The sequence below is a fragment of the Ranitomeya imitator genome, chromosome 2, assembly GCF_032444005.1.
Source record: "Ranitomeya imitator isolate aRanImi1 chromosome 2, aRanImi1.pri, whole genome shotgun sequence".
Classification (NCBI taxonomy): domain Eukaryota; kingdom Metazoa; phylum Chordata; class Amphibia; order Anura; family Dendrobatidae; genus Ranitomeya; species Ranitomeya imitator.
Window position 1 is genome coordinate 335,493,662 of NC_091283.1, and position 18,869 is coordinate 335,512,530.

At 55.2% G+C, this 18,869-nt stretch overlaps 1 protein-coding gene across 2 annotated transcripts in view; it reads right to left on the bottom strand.

Moving 5' to 3' along the window:
- LOC138663610 (oocyte zinc finger protein XlCOF6-like) overlaps nucleotides 1-15,828 on the bottom strand; it is a 100,733-nt gene extending 84,905 nt beyond the window's left edge. The window contains exons 1-3 of one of the 2 annotated variants that reach the window (XM_069749879.1): nucleotides 15,710-15,828; nucleotides 3,094-3,186; nucleotides 317-498 (exon numbers count right to left, since the gene is read on the bottom strand). The gene's annotated coding sequence lies outside the window, so the exon portion shown is untranslated. The remainder of the gene's footprint in view (nucleotides 1-316; nucleotides 499-3,093; nucleotides 3,187-15,709) is intronic. The other variant, XM_069749880.1, reaches the window with a different exon arrangement.
- Nucleotides 15,829-18,869: the final 3,041 nt, after the last annotated feature.

An 18,869-nucleotide genomic window follows, 5' to 3' on the forward strand; every position in this document is an offset into this window, starting at 1 on the left:
TATCTAGTGGTAGCATATTGAGTAGGGCATCTATATTTTAATGTGCGTGGAAGATGGAGGTACTGAGGGAACATTATACTGTGTGTGCCTAGATATAACATTTTATAACACCCCCACAATCTGTGACTCTTCAGGGTAAATCACTCTCTCACCATTGGATTGAAGCTGATACTATGAAGCTAAAGGGACTAAACAGACTTTCTGTCACCTCCATAAAGGGGCACTTCTCCGTGTTTGTCACAACTGTCCGAGGATTATTAGAGGTGATAGTTCCCCCCCAATTAGAAGGGACACCTGTGGATATTGGGGTCTTTACCTGCTACAGTCCTGGTGGGATTTACTCTGTAAAGTGCTGGAATCACTTTCTCCCAATGGGTTAAAAGGTTTCTGTAACTTCAATGTCTTTCTATGAAGCTTCTTCTCGGAACTTTCTTCCTCTGTTTTCTGCCGTATTTCTATTACTCTCCGGAATCAGGAATGTATTAAGTCCTATAGAAACTGCGGAGAAAGAATCATTTCTAACTAGATGGCGGCCCGATTCTGAAGCATCGGGTATTCTAGAATATGTATGTAGTTTATTTATAAAGATTTAAAGAATAATGCAATGAATACACAGGATTTTCCGGGTAAAATATATACATTATTAGTGAAGCAGGGTTTAAATCCAGCAAATATAAATCATGTGGATACTCCAGCTCCAATAAAAATGGTAAAATTCTTTATTGATCCAACGTAGTCATAAAACAGGATAATCCTTACAGATAGTGGACAAACCAAGTGATTGCACAAACTATGGCAACGCGTTTCGATCACTACGGATCTTACTCATGTCCATGTGAATTCAGAAATGGGTGTTATACATATAACACCCATAGACCTATCAAACACTTTATTTGTCACATGACTGACTCGGAAGGTCCTGAAAACACATAAATCACAATATCCAAATACATTTATAAAACAACACACACATTAAACAAATACAAATATTCAATAATATTAAGACTTACTATTGCCCCTATTAGCAATAATGATATAGTATTTCATTTCTTTAATTCAAGCCTGCGGGGAAGCGAGTGTTCAGACTATACATCCAGAATGCCTCTCTGGTGAGTAGGCGCTTTTAACATCGCCCCCGCGCCTTTGAGTAAAACCTCTCTCAATACCATGTACTCTCAGGGCTGCGGTATCACCATTATGTATCATACCAAAGTGTTCGAAAGTGGTTGAAATATTCCTATTTATTATGTTACAATTTTTTGCATCCCTCAGATGTTCTGTGACACATCAGCCTGTCGCTGATTGGTCGGGGGCAGCTGGCGAGACCAATCAGCGATGCGGGATTTCCGTTACAGACAGAGAGAATTAGAAGATTATATAGTAAATACCTGATGTGTTAGAATCGGGCCACCATCTAGTATTCATATAAACACTAGATGGTGGCCCGATTCTAACGCATTGGGTATTCTAGAATATGCATGTCCACATAGTATATTGCCCAGCCACGTACTATATTGCCCAGGCACGTAGTATATTGCCCAGCACAGAGCCACGTAGTATAGAGACTTAAAAAAATAAAAAAAATAAACATATACTCACCTTCCAAAGGCCGGTGGAAGTCCTGCTATACTCACCATCCGCCGCCTTTGCCGCTCCTCGCCATGTTCCCGGGACCGCTCCATTGCAAGCGGCAGCTTCCGGTCCCAGGGCTGGTATGAGCAGGACCTATGATGACGTCACGGCAGGTCCTTGTCGCACACCAGCCCTGGGACGGGACCGGAAGCTGCAGCTTGCAATGGACCGGTCCCGGGAGCGTGGCGAGGAGCGAGAAACTCGGCGGATGGTGAGTATAGCAGGTTTTTTGTTTTTTTTTCAAATTATTTTTAACATGACATATTTTTACTATTGATGCTGCATAGGCAGCATCAATAGTAAATAGTTGGGGACACACAGGGTTAATAGCAGTAACGGAGTGCGTTACACCGCGGGCCGTTACCGCTGCCATTAACCCTGTGTGAGCGGTGAGTGGAGCGGATTATGGAGCGGGCGGCGGGCAGTGAGTGTAGGGGAGTAGGGAGGGACTAATCGGACTGTGCCCGTCGCTGATTGGTCGCGGCAGCCATGACAGACTGCTGCCGAGACCAATCAGCGAATGAAGAACCGTGACAGAAGGACAGACACACGGAAGTGACCCTTAGACAATCATATATATAGATTGGTGCTTACATTTATGTTTTAACCCATTGGACACACTGCCATTGTTTTTCTCCTGTCTTTATTTGTTTTTATTTATGAATGCTGATTGGTTGAGGCCGGCCGGGCGCGACCAATCAGCAACGTGGGTTTTCGGTTACAGACAAACAGATACTTAGACAATTATATATATAGATTCTGTGTTTCCTGGATTCTTCTCGTGGGAATTGGCTGCAATATCCCCTGTGCAATATATTCCTAGTATTAATGCACCAGTAATGGGGAATCTCCACATCCCTCCACCTGCAGAGCCGCACTCCACATAGAGAATAATGGAGTCTCCAGCACCGACCTCCACCCGCAGAGCCGCACTCCACATAGAATAATGGAACCTCCAGCACCGACCTCCACCCGCAGAGCCGCACTCCACATAGAGAATAATGGAGCCTCCAGCACCGACCTCCACCCGCAGAGCCGCACTCCACATAGAGAATAATGGAGCCTCCAGCACCAACCTCCACCCGCAGAGCCGCACTCCACATAGAGAATAATGGAGCCTCCAGCACCGACCTCCACCCGCAGAGCCGCACTCCACATAGAGAATAATGGAGCCTCCAGCACCGACCTCCACCCGCAGAGCCGCACTCCACATAGAGAATAATGGAACCTCCAGCACCGACCTCCACCCGCAGAGCCGCACTCCACATAGAGAATAATGGAGCCTCCAGCACCGAACTCCACCCGCAGAGCCGCACTCCACATAGAGAATAATGGAGCCTCCAGCACCGACCTCCACCCGCAGAGCCGCACTCCACATAGAGAATAATGGAGCCTCCAGCACCGACCTCCACCCGCAGAGCCGCACTCCACATAGAGAATAATGGAGCCTCCAGCACCTACCTCCACCCACAGAGCCGCACTCCACATAGAGAATAATGGAGCCTCCAGCACCGACCTCCACCCGCAGAGCCGCACTCCACATAGGGCGTTAAACTAGAAGAAGAGGGGACGGGAAGAAAAACATTAGACTTGAACAAAGAAGATCCAGGAAAACATACTCAGAAGGGAGGTAAGAACATTTCTAAAACAATCCAGAGCGAGGAGATTGGAACAAAACAAAATCCTCTAAACTGCATGCTCGCAAACGCCAGAAGCCTGACAAACAAGATGGAAGAACTAGAAGCAGAAATATCTACAGGTAACTTTGACATAGTGGGAATAACCGAGACATGGTTAGATGAAAGCTATGACTGGGCAGTTAACTTACAGGGTTACAGTCTGTTTAGAAAGGATCGTAAAAATCGGAGAGGAGGAGGGGTTTGTCTCTATGTAAAGTCTTGTCTAAAGTCCACTTTAAGGGAGGATATTAGCGAAGGAAATGAGGATGTCGAGTCCATATGGGTCGAAATTCATGGAGGGAAAAATGGTAACAAAATTCTCATTGAGGTCTGTTACAAACTCCCAAATATAACAGAAATCATGGAAAGTCTACTTCTAAAGCAGATAGATGAAGCTGCAACCCATAATGAGGTCCTGGTTATGGGGGACTTTAACTACCCGGATATTAACTGGGAAACAGAAACCTGTGAAACCCATAAAGGCAACAGGTTTCTGCTAATAACCAAGAAAAATTATCTTTCACAATTGGTGCAGAATCCAACCAGAGGAGCAGCACTTTTAGACCTAATACTATCTAATAGACCTGACAGAATAACAAATCTGCAGGTGGTCGGGCATCTAGGAAATAGCGACCACAATATTGTACAGTTTCACCTGTCTTTCACTAGGGGGACTTGTCAGGGAGTCACAAAAACACTGAACTTTAGGAAGGCAAAGTTTGACCAGCTTAGAGATGCCTTTAATCTGGTAGACTGGGACAATATCCTCAGAAATAAGAATACAGATAATAAATGGGAAATGTTTAAGAACATCCTAAATAGGCAGTGTAAGCGGTTTATACCTTGTGGGAATAAAAGGACTAGAAATAGGAAAAACCCAATGTGGCTAAACAAAGAAGTAAGACAGGCAATTAACAGTAAAAAGAAAGCATTTGCACTACTAAAGCAGGATGGCACCATTGAAGCTCTAAAAACTATAGGGAGAAAAATACTTTATCTAAAAAACTAATTAAAGCTGCCAAAAAGGAAACAGAGAAGCACATTGCTAAGGAGAGTAAAACTAATCCCAAACTGTTCTTCAACTATATCAATAGTAAAAGAATAAAAACTGAAAATGTAGGCCCCTTAAAAAATAGTGAGGAAAGAATGGTTGTAGATGACGAGGAAAAAGCTAACATATTAAACACCTTCTTCTCCACGGTATTCACGGTGGAAAAGGAAATGCTAGGTGAAATCCCAAGAAACACTGAAAACCCTATATTAAGGGTCACCAATCTAACCCAAGAAGAGGTGCGAAACCGGCTAAATAAGATTAAAATAGATAAATCTCCGGGTCCGGATGGCATACACCCACGAGTACTAAGAGAACTAAGTAATGTAATAGATAAACCATTATTTCTTATTTTTAGGGACTCTATAGCGACAGGGTCTGTTCCGCAGGATTGGCGCATAGCAAATGTGGTGCCAATATTCAAAAAGGGCTCTAAAAGTGAACCTGGAAATTATAGGCCAGTAAGTCTAACCTCTATTGTTGGTAAAATATTTGAAGGGTTTCTGAGGGATGTTATTCTGGATTATCTCAATGAGAATAACTGTTTAACTCCATATCAGCATGGGTTTATGAGAAATCGCTCCTGTCAAACCAATCTAATCAGTTTTTATGAAGAGGTAAGCTATAGGCTGGACCACGGTGAGTCATTGGACGTGGTATATCTCGATTTTTCCAAAGCGTTTGATACCGTGCCGCACAAGCGGTTGGTACACAAAATGAGAATGCTTGGTCTGGGGGAAAATGTGTGTAAATGGGTTAGTAACTGGCTTAGTGATAGAAAGCAGAGGGTGGTTATAAATGGTATAGTCTCTAACTGGGTCGCTGTGACCAGTGGGGTACCGCAGGGGTCAGTATTGGGACCTGTTCTCTTCAACATATTCATTAATGATCTGGTAGAAGGTTTACACAGTAAAATATCGATATTTGCAGATGATACAAAACTATGTAAAGCAGTTAATACAAGAGAAGATAGTATTCTGCTACAGATGGATCTGGATAAGTTGGAAACTTGGGCTGAAAGGTGTCAGATGAGGTTTAACAATGATAAATGTAAGGTTATACACATGGGAAGAGGGAATCAATATCACCATTACACACTGAACGGGAAACCACTGGGTAAATCTGACAGGGAGAAGGACTTGGGGATCCTAGTTAATGATAAACTTACCTGGAGCAGCCAGTGCCAGGCAGCAGCTGCCAAGGCAAACAGGATCATGGGGTGCATTAAAAGAGGTCTGGATACACATGATGAGAGCATTATACTGCCTCTGTACAAATCCCTAGTTAGACCGCACATGGAGTACTGTGTCCAGTTTTGGGCACCGGTGCTCAGGAAGGATATAATGGAACTAGAGAGAGTAGAAAGGAGGGCAACAAAATTAATAAAGGGGATGGGAGAACTACAATACCCAGATAGATTAGCGAAATTAGGATTATTTAGTCTAGAAAAAAGATGACTGAGGGGCGATCTAATAACCATGTATAAGTATATAAGGGGACAATACAAATATCTCGCTGAGGATCTGTTTATACCAAGGAAGGTGACGGGCACAAGGGGGCATTCTTTGCGTCTGGAGGAGAGAAGGTTTTTCCACCAACATAGAAGAGGATTCTTTACTGTTAGGGCAGTGAGAATCTGGAATTGCTTGCCTGAGGAGGTGGTGATGGCGAACTCAGTCGAGGGGTTCAAGAGAGGCCTGGATGTCTTCCTGGAGCAGAACAATATTGTATCATACAATTATTAGGTTCTGTAGAAGGACGTAGATCTGGGGATTTATTATGATGGAATATAGGCTGAACTGGATGGACAAATGTCTTTTTTCGGCCTTACTATGTTACATAGAATATAATGGAGCCTCCAGCACCGACCTCCACCCGCAGAGCCGCACTCTACATAGAGAATAATGGAGCCTCCAGCACCTACCTCCACCCACAGAGCCGCACTCTACATAGAGAATAATGGAGCCTCCAGCACCGACCTCCACCCGCAGAGCCGCACTCTACATAGAGAATAATGGAGCCTCCAGCACAGACCTCCACCCGCAGAGCCGCACGCCACATAGAGAATAATGGAGCCTCCAGCACCGACCTCCACCCGCAGAGCCGCACTCTACATAGAGAATAATGGAGCCTCCAGCACCTACCTCCACCCGCAGAGCCGCACTCCACATAGAGAATAATGGAGCCTCCAGCACAGACCTCCACCCGCAGAGCCGCACGCCACATAGAGAATAATGGAGCCTCCAGCACCGACCTCCACCCGCAGAGCCGCACTCCACATAGAGAATAATGGGGCCTCCAGCACCGACCTCCACCCGCAGAGCCGCACTCCACACAGAGAATAATGGAGCCTCCAGCACCGACCTCCACCTGCAGAGCCGCACTCCACATAGAGAATAATGGAGCCTCCAGCACCGACCTCCACCCGCAGAGCCGCACTCCACATAGAGAATAATGGAGCCTCCAGCACCGACCTCCACCCGCAGAGCCGCACTCCACACAGAGAATAATGGAGCCTCCAGCACCGACCTCCACCCGCAGAGCCGCACTCCACACAGAGAATAATGGAGCCTCCAGCACCGACCTCCACCCGCAGAGCCGCACTCCACATAGAGAATAATGGAATCTCCAGCACCGACCTCCACCCGCAGAGCCGCACTCCACATAGAGAATAATGGAGCCTCCAGCACAGACCTCCACCCGCAGAGCCGCACGCCACATAGAGAATAATGGAGCCTCCAGCACCGACCTCCACCCGCAGAGCCGCACTCCACATAGAGAATAATGGGGCCTCCAGCACCGACCTCCACCCGCAGAGCCGCACTCCACACAGAGAATAATGGAGCCTCCAGCACCGACCTCCACCTGCAGAGCCGCACTCCACATAGAGAATAATGGAGCCTCCAGCACCGACCTCCACCCGCAGAGCCGCACTCCACATAGAGAATAATGGAGCCTCCAGCACCGACCTCCACCCGCAGAGCCGCACTCCACACAGAGAATAATGGAGCCTCCAGCACCGACCTCCACCCGCAGAGCCGCACTCCACATAGAGAATAATGGAGCCTCCAGCACCGACCTCCACCCGCAGAGCCGCACTCCACATAGAGAATAATGGAGCCTCCAGCACCGACCTCCACCTGCAGAGCCGCACTCCACATAGAGAATAATGGAGCCTCCAGCACCGACCTCCACCGCAGAGCCGCACTCCACATAGAGAATAATGGAGCCTCCAGCACCGACCTCCACCTGCAGAGCCGCACTCCACATAGAGAATAATGGAGCCTCCAGCACCGACCTCCACCCGCAGAGCCGCACTCCACATAGAGAATAATGGAGCCTCCAGCACCGACCTCCACCCGCAGAGCCGCACTCCACATAGAGAATAATGGGGCCTCCAGCACCGACCTCCACCCGCAGAGCCGCACTCCACATAGAGAATAATGAAGCCTCCAGCACTTACCTCCACCCACAGAGCCGCACTCCACATAGAGAATAATGGAGCCTCCAGCACCGACCTCCACCCGCAGAGCCGCACTCCACATAGAGAATAATGGAGCCTCCAGCACCGACCTCCACCCGCAGAGCCGCACTCCACATAGAGAATAATGAAGCCTCCAGCACTTACCTCCACCCACAGAGCCGTACTCCACATAGAGAATAATGGAGCCTCCAGCACCGACCTCCACCCGCAGAGCCGCACTCCACATAGAGAATAATGGAGCCTCCAGCCCCGACCACCACCCGCAGAGCCGCACTCCACATAGAGAATAATGAAGCCTCCAGCACTTACCTCCACCCACAGAGCCGCACTCCACATAGAGAATAATGGAGCCTCCAGCACCGACCTCCACCCGCAGAGCCGCACTCCACATAGAGAATAATGGAGCCTCCAGCACCGACCTCCACCCGCAGAGCCGCACTCCACATAGAGAATAATGAAGCCTCCAGCACTTACCTCCACCCACAGAGCCGCACTCCACATAGAGAATAATGGAGCCTCCAGCACCGACCTCCACCCGCAGAGCCGCACTCCACATAGAGAATAATGGAGCCTCCAGCACCGACCTCCACCTGCAGAGCCGCACTCCACATAGAGAATAATGGAGCCTCCAGCACCGACCTCCACCCGCAGAGCCGCACTCCACATAGAGAATAATGGAATCTCCAGCACCGACCTCCACCCGCAGAGCCGCACTCCACATAGAGAATAATGGGGTCTCCAGCACCGACCTCCACCCGCAGAGCCGCACTCCACATAGAGAATAATGGAGCCTCCAGCACCGACCTCCACCCGCAGAGCCGCACTCCACATAGAGAATAATGGAGCCTCCAGCACCGACCTCCACCCGCAGAGCCGCACTCCACATAGAGAATAATGGAATCTCCAGCACCGACCTCCACCCGCAGAGCCACACTCCACATAGAGAATAATGGAATCTCCAGCACCGACCTCCACCCGCAGAGCCGCACTCCACATAGAGAATAATGGAGCCTCCAGCACCGACCTCCACCCGCAGAGCCGCACTCCACATAGAGAATAATGGAGCCTCCAGCACCGACCTCCACCCGCAGAGCCGCACTCCACATAGAGAATAATGGAGCCTCCAGCACCGACCTCCACACGCAGAGCCGCACTCCACATGGAGAATAATGGAGCCTCCAGCACCGACCTCCACCCGCAGAGCCGCCCTCCACATAGAGAATAATGGAGCCTCCAGCACCGACCTCCACCCGCAGAGCCGCACTCCACATAGAGAATAATGGGGCCTCCAGCACCGACCTCCACCCGCAGAGCCGCACTCCACATAGAGAATAATGGAGCCTCCAGCACCGACCTCCACCCGCAGAGCCGCACTCCACATAGAGAATAATGGAGCCTCCAGCACCGACCTCCACCCGCAGAGCCGCACTCCACATAGAGAATAATGGGGCCTCCAGCACCGACCTCCACCCGCACTCCACATGGAGAATAATGGATCCTCCAGCACCGACCTCCACCCGCAGAGCCGCCCTCCACATAGAGAATAATGGAGCCTCCAGCACCGACCTCCACCCGCAGAGCCGCACTCCACATAGAGAATAATGGAGCCTCCAGCACCGACCTCCACCCGCAGAGCCACACTCCACATAGAGAATAATGGAGCCTCCAGCACCGACCTCCACCCGCAGAGCCGCACTCCATATAGAGAATAATGGAGCCTCCAGCACCGACCTCCACCCGCAGAGCCGCACTCCACATAGAGAATAATGGAGCCTCCAGCACCGACCTCCACCCGCAGAGCTGCACTCCACATAGAGAATAATGGAGCCTCCAGCACCGACCTCCACCCGCAGAGCCGCACTCCATATAGAGAATAATGGAGCCTCCAGCACCGACCTCCACCCGCAGAGCCGCACTCCACATAGAGAATAATGGAGCCTCCAGCACCGACCTACACCCGCAGAGCCGCACTCCACATAGAGAATGGAGCCTCCAGCACCGACCTCCACCCGCAGAGCCGCACTCCACATAGAGAATAATGGAGCCTCCAGCACCGACCTACACCCGCAGAGCCGCACTCCACATAGAGAATAATGGAGCCTCCAGCACCGACCTCCACCCGCAGAGCCGCACTCCACATAGAGAATAATGGAGCCTCCAGCACCGACCTCCACCCGCAGAGCTGCACTCCATATAGAGAATAATGGAGCCTCCAGCACCGACCTCCACCCGCAGAGCCGCACTCCACATAGAGAATAATGGAGCCTCCAGCACCGACCTCCACCCGCAGAGCCACACTCCACATATAGAATAATGGAGCCTCCAGCACCGACCTCCACCCGCAGAGCCGCACTCCACAGAGAATAATGGAGCCTCCAGCACCGACCTCCACCCGCAGAGCTGCACTCCACATAGAGAATAATGGAGCCTCCAGCACCGACCTCCACCCGCAGAGCCGCACTCCACATAGAGAATAATGGAGCCTCCAGCACCGACCTCCACCCGCAGAGCCGCACTCCACATAGAGAATAATGGAGCCTCCAGCACCGACCTCCACCCGCAGAGCCGCACTCCACATAGAGAATAATGGAGCCTCCAGCACCGACCTCCACCCGCAGAGCCGCACTCCACATAGAGAATAATGGAGCCTCCAGCACCGACCTCCACCCGCAGAGCCACACTCCACATAGAGAATAATGGAGCCTCCAGCACCGACCTCCACCCGCAGAGCCGCACTCCACATAGAGAATAATGGAGCCTCCAGCACCGACCTCCACCCGCAGAGCCGCACTCCACATAGAGAATAATGGAGCCTCCAGCACCGACCTCCACCCGCAGAGCTGCACTCCACATAGAGAATAATGGAGCCTCCAGCACCGACCTCCACCCGCAGAGCCGCACTCCATATAGAGAATAATGGAGCCTCCAGCACCGACCTCCACCCGCAGAGCCGCACTCCACATAGAGAATAATGGAGCCTCCAGCACCGACCTACACCCGCAGAGCCGCACTCCACATAGAGAATGGAGCCTCCAGCACCGACCTCCACCCGCAGAGCCGCACTCCACATAGAGAATAATGGAGCCTCCAGCACCGACCTACACCCGCAGAGCCGCACTCCACATAGAGAATAATGGAGCCTCCAGCACCGACCTCCACCCGCAGAGCCGCACTCCACATAGAGAATAATGGAGCCTCCAGCACCGACCTCCACCCGCAGAGCTGCACTCCATATAGAGAATAATGGAGCCTCCAGCACCGACCTCCACCCGCAGAGCCGCACTCCACATAGAGAATAATGGAGCCTCCAGCACCGACCTCCACCCGCAGAGCCACACTCCACATATAGAATAATGGAGCCTCCAGCACCGACCTCCACCCGCAGAGCCGCACTCCACAGAGAATAATGGAGCCTCCAGCACCGACCTCCACCCGCAGAGCTGCACTCCATATAGAGAATAATGGAGCCTCCAGCACCGACCTCCACCCGCAGAGCCGCACTCCACATAGAGAATAATGGAGCCTCCAGCACCGACCTCCACCCGCAGAGCCACACTCCACATAGAGAATAATGGAGCCTCCAGCACCGACCTCCACCCGCAGAGCCGCACTCCACATAGAGAATAATGGGGCCTCCAGCACCGACCTCCACCCGCAGAGCCGCACTCCACATAGAGAATAATGGAGCCTCCAGCACCGACCTCCACCCGCAGAGCCACACTCCACATAGAGAATAATGGAGCCTCCAGCACCGACCTCCACCCGCAGAGCCGCACTCCACATAGAGAATAATGGGGCCTCCAGCACCGACCTCCACCCGCAGAGCCGCACTCCACATAGAGAATAATGGAGCCTCCAGCACCGACCTCCACCCGCAGAGCCACACTCCACATAGAGAATAATGGAGCCTCCAGCACCGACCTCCACCCGCAGAGCCGCACTCCACATAGAGAATAATGGGGCCTCCAGCACCGACCTCCACCCGCAGAGCCGCACTCCACATAGAGAATAATGGAATCTCCAGCACCGACCTCCACCCGCAGAGCCACACTCCACATAGAGAATAATGGAATCTCCAGCACCGACCTCCACCCGCAGAGCCGCACTCCACATAGAGAATAATGGAGCCTCCAGCACCGACCTCCACCCGCAGAGCCGCACTCCACATAGAGAATAATGGAGCCTCCAGCACCGACCTCCACCCGCAGAGCCGCACTCCACATAGAGAATAATGGAGCCTCCAGCACCGACCTCCACACGCAGAGCCGCACTCCACATGGAGAATAATGGAGCCTCCAGCACCGACCTCCACCCGCAGAGCCGCCCTCCACATAGAGAATAATGGAGCCTCCAGCACCGACCTCCACCCGCAGAGCCGCACTCCACATAGAGAATAATGGGGCCTCCAGCACCGACCTCCACCCGCAGAGCCGCACTCCACATAGAGAATAATGGAGCCTCCAGCACCGACCTCCACCCGCAGAGCCGCACTCCACATAGAGAATAATGGAGCCTCCAGCACCGACCTCCACCCGCAGAGCCGCACTCCACATAGAGAATAATGGGGCCTCCAGCACCGACCTCCACCCGCACTCCACATGGAGAATAATGGATCCTCCAGCACCGACCTCCACCCGCAGAGCCGCCCTCCACATAGAGAATAATGGAGCCTCCAGCACCGACCTCCACCCGCAGAGCCGCACTCCACATAGAGAATAATGGATCCTCCAGCCCCGACCTCCACCAGCAGAGCCGCACTCCACATAGAGAATAATGAAGCCTCCAGCACCGACCTCCACCCGCAGAGCCACACTCCACATAGAGAATAATGGAGCCTCCAGCACCGACCTCCACCCGCAGAGCTGCACTCCACATAGAGAATAATGGAGCCTCCAGCACCGACCTCCACCCGCAGAGCCGCACTCCACATAGAGAATAATGGAGCCTCCAGCACCGACCTCCACCCGCAGAGCCGCACTCCACATAGAGAATAATGGAGCCTCCAGCACCGACCTCCACCCGCAGAGCCGCACTCCACATAGAGAATAATGGAGCCTCCAGCACCGACCTCCACCCGCAGAGCCGCACTCCACATAGAGAATAATGGAGCCTCCAGCACCGACCTCCACCCGCAGAGCCACACTCCACATAGAGAATAATGGAGCCTCCAGCACCGACCTCCACCCGCAGAGCCGCACTCCATATAGAGAATAATGGAGCCTCCAGCACCGACCTCCACCCGCAGAGCCGCACTCCACATAGAGAATAATGGAGCCTCCAGCACCGACCTCCACCCGCAGAGCTGCACTCCACATAGAGAATAATGGAGCCTCCAGCACCGACCTCCACCCGCAGAGCCGCACTCCATATAGAGAATAATGGAGCCTCCAGCACCGACCTCCACCCGCAGAGCCGCACTCCACATAGAGAATAATGGAGCCTCCAGCACCGACCTACACCCGCAGAGCCGCACTCCACATAGAGAATGGAGCCTCCAGCACCGACCTCCACCCGCAGAGCCGCACTCCACATAGAGAATAATGGAGCCTCCAGCACCGACCTACACCCGCAGAGCCGCACTCCACATAGAGAATAATGGAGCCTCCAGCACCGACCTCCACCCGCAGAGCCGCACTCCACATAGAGAATAATGGAGCCTCCAGCACCGACCTCCACCCGCAGAGCTGCACTCCATATAGAGAATAATGGAGCCTCCAGCACCGACCTCCACCCGCAGAGCCGCACTCCACATAGAGAATAATGGAGCCTCCAGCACCGACCTCCACCCGCAGAGCCACACTCCACATATAGAATAATGGAGCCTCCAGCACCGACCTCCACCCGCAGAGCCGCACTCCACAGAGAATAATGGAGCCTCCAGCACCGACCTCCACCCGCAGAGCTGCACTCCATATAGAGAATAATGGAGCCTCCAGCACCGACCTCCACCCGCAGAGCCGCACTCCACATAGAGAATAATGGAGCCTCCAGCACCGACCTCCACCCGCAGAGCCGCACTCCACATAGAGAATAATGGAGCCTCCAGCACCGACCTCCACCCGCAGAGCCGCACTCCACATAGAGAATAATGGAGCCTCCAGCACCGACCTCCACCCGCAGAGCCGCACTCCACATAGAGAATAATGGAGCCTCCAGCACCGACCTCCACCCGCAGAGCCACACTCCACATAGAGAATAATGGAGCCTCCAGCACCGACCTCCACCCGCAGAGCCGCACTCCACATAGAGAATAATGGAGCCTCCAGCACCGACCTCCACCCGCAGAGCCGCACTCCACATAGAGAATAATGGAGCCTCCAGCACCGACCTCCACCCGCAGAGCCGCACTCCACATAGAGAATAATGGAGCCTCCAGCACCGACCTCCACCCGCAGAGCCGCACTCCATATAGAGAATAATGGAGCCTCCAGCACCGACCTCCACCCGCAGAGCCGCACTCCACATAGAGAATAATGGAGCCTCCAGCACCGACCTACACCCGCAGAGCCGCACTCCACATAGAGAATGGAGCCTCCAGCACCGACCTCCACCCGCAGAGCCGCACTCCACATAGAGAATAATGGAGCCTCCAGCACCGACCTACACCCGCAGAGCCGCACTCCACATAGAGAATAATGGAGCCTCCAGCACCGACCTCCACCCGCAGAGCCGCACTCCACATAGAGAATAATGGAGCCTCCAGCACCGACCTCCACCCGCAGAGCTGCACTCCATATAGAGAATAATGGAGCCTCCAGCACCGACCTCCACCCGCAGAGCCGCACTCCACATAGAGAATAATGGAGCCTCCAGCACCGACCTCCACCCGCAGAGCCACACTCCACATATAGAATAATGGAGCCTCCAGCACCGACCTCCACCCGCAGAGCCGCACTCCACAGAGAATAATGGAGCCTCCAGCACCGACCTCCACCCGCAGAGCTGCACTCCATATAGAGAATAATGGAGCCTCCAGCACCGACCTCCACCCGCAGAGCCGCACTCCACATAGAGAATAATGGAGCCTCCAGCACCGACCTCCACCCGCAGAGCCACACTCCACATAGAGAATAATGGAGCCTCCAGCACCGACCTCCACCCGCAGAGCCGCACTCCACATAGAGAATAATGGGGCCTCCAGCACCGACCTCCACCCGCAGAGCCGCACTCCACATAGAGAATAATGGAGCCTCCAGCACCGACCTCCACCCGCAGAGCCACACTCCACATAGAGAATAATGGAGCCTCCAGCACCGACCTCCACCCGCAGAGCCGCACTCCACATAGAGAATAATGGGGCCTCCAGCACCGACCTCCACCCGCAGAGCCGCACTCCACATAGAGAATAATGGAGCCTCCAGCACCGACCTCCACCCGCAGAGCCACACTCCACATAGAGAATAATGGAGCCTCCAGCACCGACCTCCACCCGCAGAGCCGCACTCCACATAGAGAATAATGGGGCCTCCAGCACCGACCTCCACCCGCAGAGCCGCACTCCACATAGAGAATAATGGAGCCTCCAGCACCGACCTCCACCCGCAGAGCCACACTCCACATAGAGAATAATGGAGCCTCCAGCACCGACCTCCACCCGCAGAGCCGCACTCCACATAGAGAATAATGGGGCCTCCAGCACCGACCTCCACCCGCAGAGCCGCACTCCACATAGAGAATAATGGAGCCTCCAGCACCGACCTCCACCCGCAGAGCCACACTCCACATAGAGAATAATGGAGCCTCCAGCACCGACCTCCACCCGCAGAGCCGCACTCCACATAGAGAATAATGGGGCCTCCAGCACCGACCTCCACCCGCAGAGCCGCACTCCACATAGAGAATAATGGAGCCTCCAGCACTTACCTCAGCAGTAGTGACTAGAACAGGGTGTATTCTAGGGTAGCGTCTAGATTGGAGATGATTTCTTGAGGGTAGAGGCTAAATCCAAGTCGGCTAAGGGACCTCTGCTGACGTCGTGCCCATGTGACCGGAAGGGGCGGCGCTTCTTCCTCCATAGAGCAGAGCAGACATGAGGGAGCTGTGGATCTCATGGCGGGATTTCGAGGATTTTGTGCAGGATTTGGAGTGTTTTGGGTCGTTCTCCATAGTCACAGATCAGGTAAGTGCCTGGGGAGAAAGGGGTGATGCTTGCATGGGGCTGCATGTGCACGCTGGAGGGGGGATCTGCCTGGGGAGAAGGGGTGGCGATGCTTGCATGGGGCTGCATGTGTATAGTGGAGGGGGGTCTGCCTGGAGAGAAGGGGGTGATACTTGCATGGGGCTGCATGTGCATGCTGGAGGGGGCTTGCATGGGGCTGCATGCACATGCTTGAGGGGGCTTGCGTGGGACTGCATGTGCATGCTGGACGGGGGTCTGCCTGGGGAGAAAGGGGTGATGCTTGCATGGGGCTGCATGTGCATGGGGCTGCATGTGCATGCTGAACGGGGGTCTGCCTGGAGAGAAGGGGGTGATGCTTGCGTGGGGCTGCATGTGCACGCTGGAGGGGGGGGGATCTGCCTGGGGAGAAGGGGTGGCGATGCTTGCATGGGGCTGCATGTGCATGCTGGAGGGGGGCTTGCATGGGGCTGCATGTGCATGCTGGAGGGGGTCTGTCTGGGGAGGAGGGGGTGATGTTTGCATGGGGCTGCATGTGCATGCTGGAAGAGGGGGGGGTCTGCCAGGGGAGATGGTGCTTGCATGGGACTGTGTGCTGGTGGTCTGCCTGGGGAAGCTGGTGGTGCTTGCATGGCACTTTGTGCTGATGGTCTGCCTGGAGAAGGGGGTACATAGCTTGCGTGGGACTGCGTGCTGGGGGCGCTACCTAGGGAAGGTGGTGACATTGCTTGCGTGGGACTGCGCGCTGGGGGTGCTACCTAGGGAAGGTGGTGACATTGCTTGCGTGGGACTGCGTGCTGGGGGTCTGCCTGGGGAAGGGGGTGATGCTTGTGTGAGACTGCGTGCTGGGGGTCTGCCTGGGGAAAGGGGTGATGCTTGCGTGAGACTGCGTGCTGGGGGTCTGCCTGGGGAAAGGGGTGATGCTTGCGTGAGACTGCGTGCTGGCGGTCTGCCTGGGGAAGGGGGTGATGCTTGCGTGAGACTGCGTGCTGGGGGTCTGCCTGGGGAAAGGGGTGATGCTTGCGTGGGACTGCACGCTGGAGGGGCCTGCCTGGGGACGGGGGTGATGCTTGCATGGGACTGCACGCTGGAGGGGCCTGCCTGGGGAAGGGCGTGACGTTGCTTGCCTGGGACTGCGTGCTGGAGGGGCCTGCCTGGGGAAGGGTGACTGCATGCTGGGGGTCTCTGTTGGAAGGGGGTCATGTTCCTTGCGAGCGGGGCTGTGTGTCTGTTGGGACGGGGGGCTGCGTGCTGGGGGTCTCTGGGGAAGAGAGGCTGTGTGCTGGAGTCTCTGTTGGGAAGGGGGTCATGTTGCATGCGTGGGGGATCTGTGTGCAGGGGGGTCTACCTGCAGAGTGGGGCTGATGTTATTTGCATGGGTCTGCATGGTGTGGGGGGCTGTTGTCACGTACTGTGCAGGTCAGTGTGTTGTCACTTGCGGTGGGGTGTGTGTAGGGAAGAATAGTGTGAGGGGGCGAACAGGGGAGGGGATGAATGATGATGGAGATCTGAGGGATTGATATTACTTAACATGAGAATCTCTGCCTGATGGTGAGTCGGTCCTGTTGTGGTTTTTTTTTTTTGTTTTTGTTTTTTTTTTTACATAAAACTTTCTTATTAATATTATTGGGCGCACATGACGTCAGGTTGATGACTGACCTATGACCTCTGGGAGCAAAACTGCGTGATAATGTCTCCAGATCCCGGGCTTTATTCTCTCCTCGCACGCTATTCTGTTCAGTATTAGCCTGGTGGCCACTGGTGTCAGCCACTACTTGAGTTTTCTACATGATTTTTTCTGTTTTATTCTAGGTATTGTGGCTTTTCCCCATCCTGTGTCCCTCAGAGCAGTGACCTCCCTACAGATGTCATTTCATCACTGGACTTCTCTTCACCAAGTGGAATGCTTGTGCCCCCACAATCCATGTGAGGACCCAAAGTGATGACACTGTGGGTGTCTGATAATGTCGGGTCCCTCCGCCTCCCCGGCCCCGTCGGGTCCCTCCGCCTCCCCGGCCCCGTCGGGTCCCTCCGCCTCCCCGGCCCCGTCGGGTCCCTCCGCCTCCCCGGCCCCGTCGGGTCCCTCCGCCTCCCCGGCCCCGTCGGGTCCCTCCGCCTCCCCGGCCCCGTCGGGTCCCTCCGCCTCCCCGGCCCCGTCGGGTCCCTCCGCCTCCCCGGCCCCGTCGGGTCCCTCCGCCTCCCCGGCCCCGTCGGGTCCCTCCGCCTCCCCGGCCCCGTCGGGTCCCTCCGCCTCCCCGGCCCCGTCGGGTCCCTCCGCCTCCCCGGCCCCGTCGGGTCCCTCCGCCTCCCCGGCCCCGTCGGGTCCCTCCGCCTCCCCGGCCCCGTCGGGTCCCTCCGCCTCCCCGGCCCCGTCGGGTCCCTCCGCCTCCCCGGCCCCGTCGGGTCCCTCCGCCTCCCCGGCCCCGTCGGGTCCCTCCGCCTCCCCGGCCCCGTCGGGTCCCTCCGCCTCCCCGGCCCCGTCGGGTCCCTCCGCCTCCCCGGCCCCGTCGGGTCCCTCCGCCTCCCCGGCCCCGTCGGGTCCCTCCGCCTCCCCGGCCCCGTCGGGTCCCTCCGCCTCCCCGGCCCCGTCGGGTCCCTCCGCCTCCCCGGCCCCGTCGGGTCCCTCCGCCTCCCCGGCCCCGTCGGGTCCCTCCGCCTCCCCGGCCCCGTCGGGTCCCTCCGCCTCCCCGGCCCCGTCGGGTCCCTCCGCCTCCCCGGCCCCGTCGGGTCCCTCCGCCTCCCCGGCCCCGTCGGGTCCCTCCGCCTCCCCGGCCCCGTCGGGTCCCTCCGCCTCCCCGGCCCCGTCGGGTCCCTCCGCCTCCCCGGCCCCGTCGGGTCCCTCCGCCTCCCCGGCCCCGTCGGGTCCCTCCGCCTCCCCGGCCCCGTCGGGTCCCTCCGCCTCCCCGG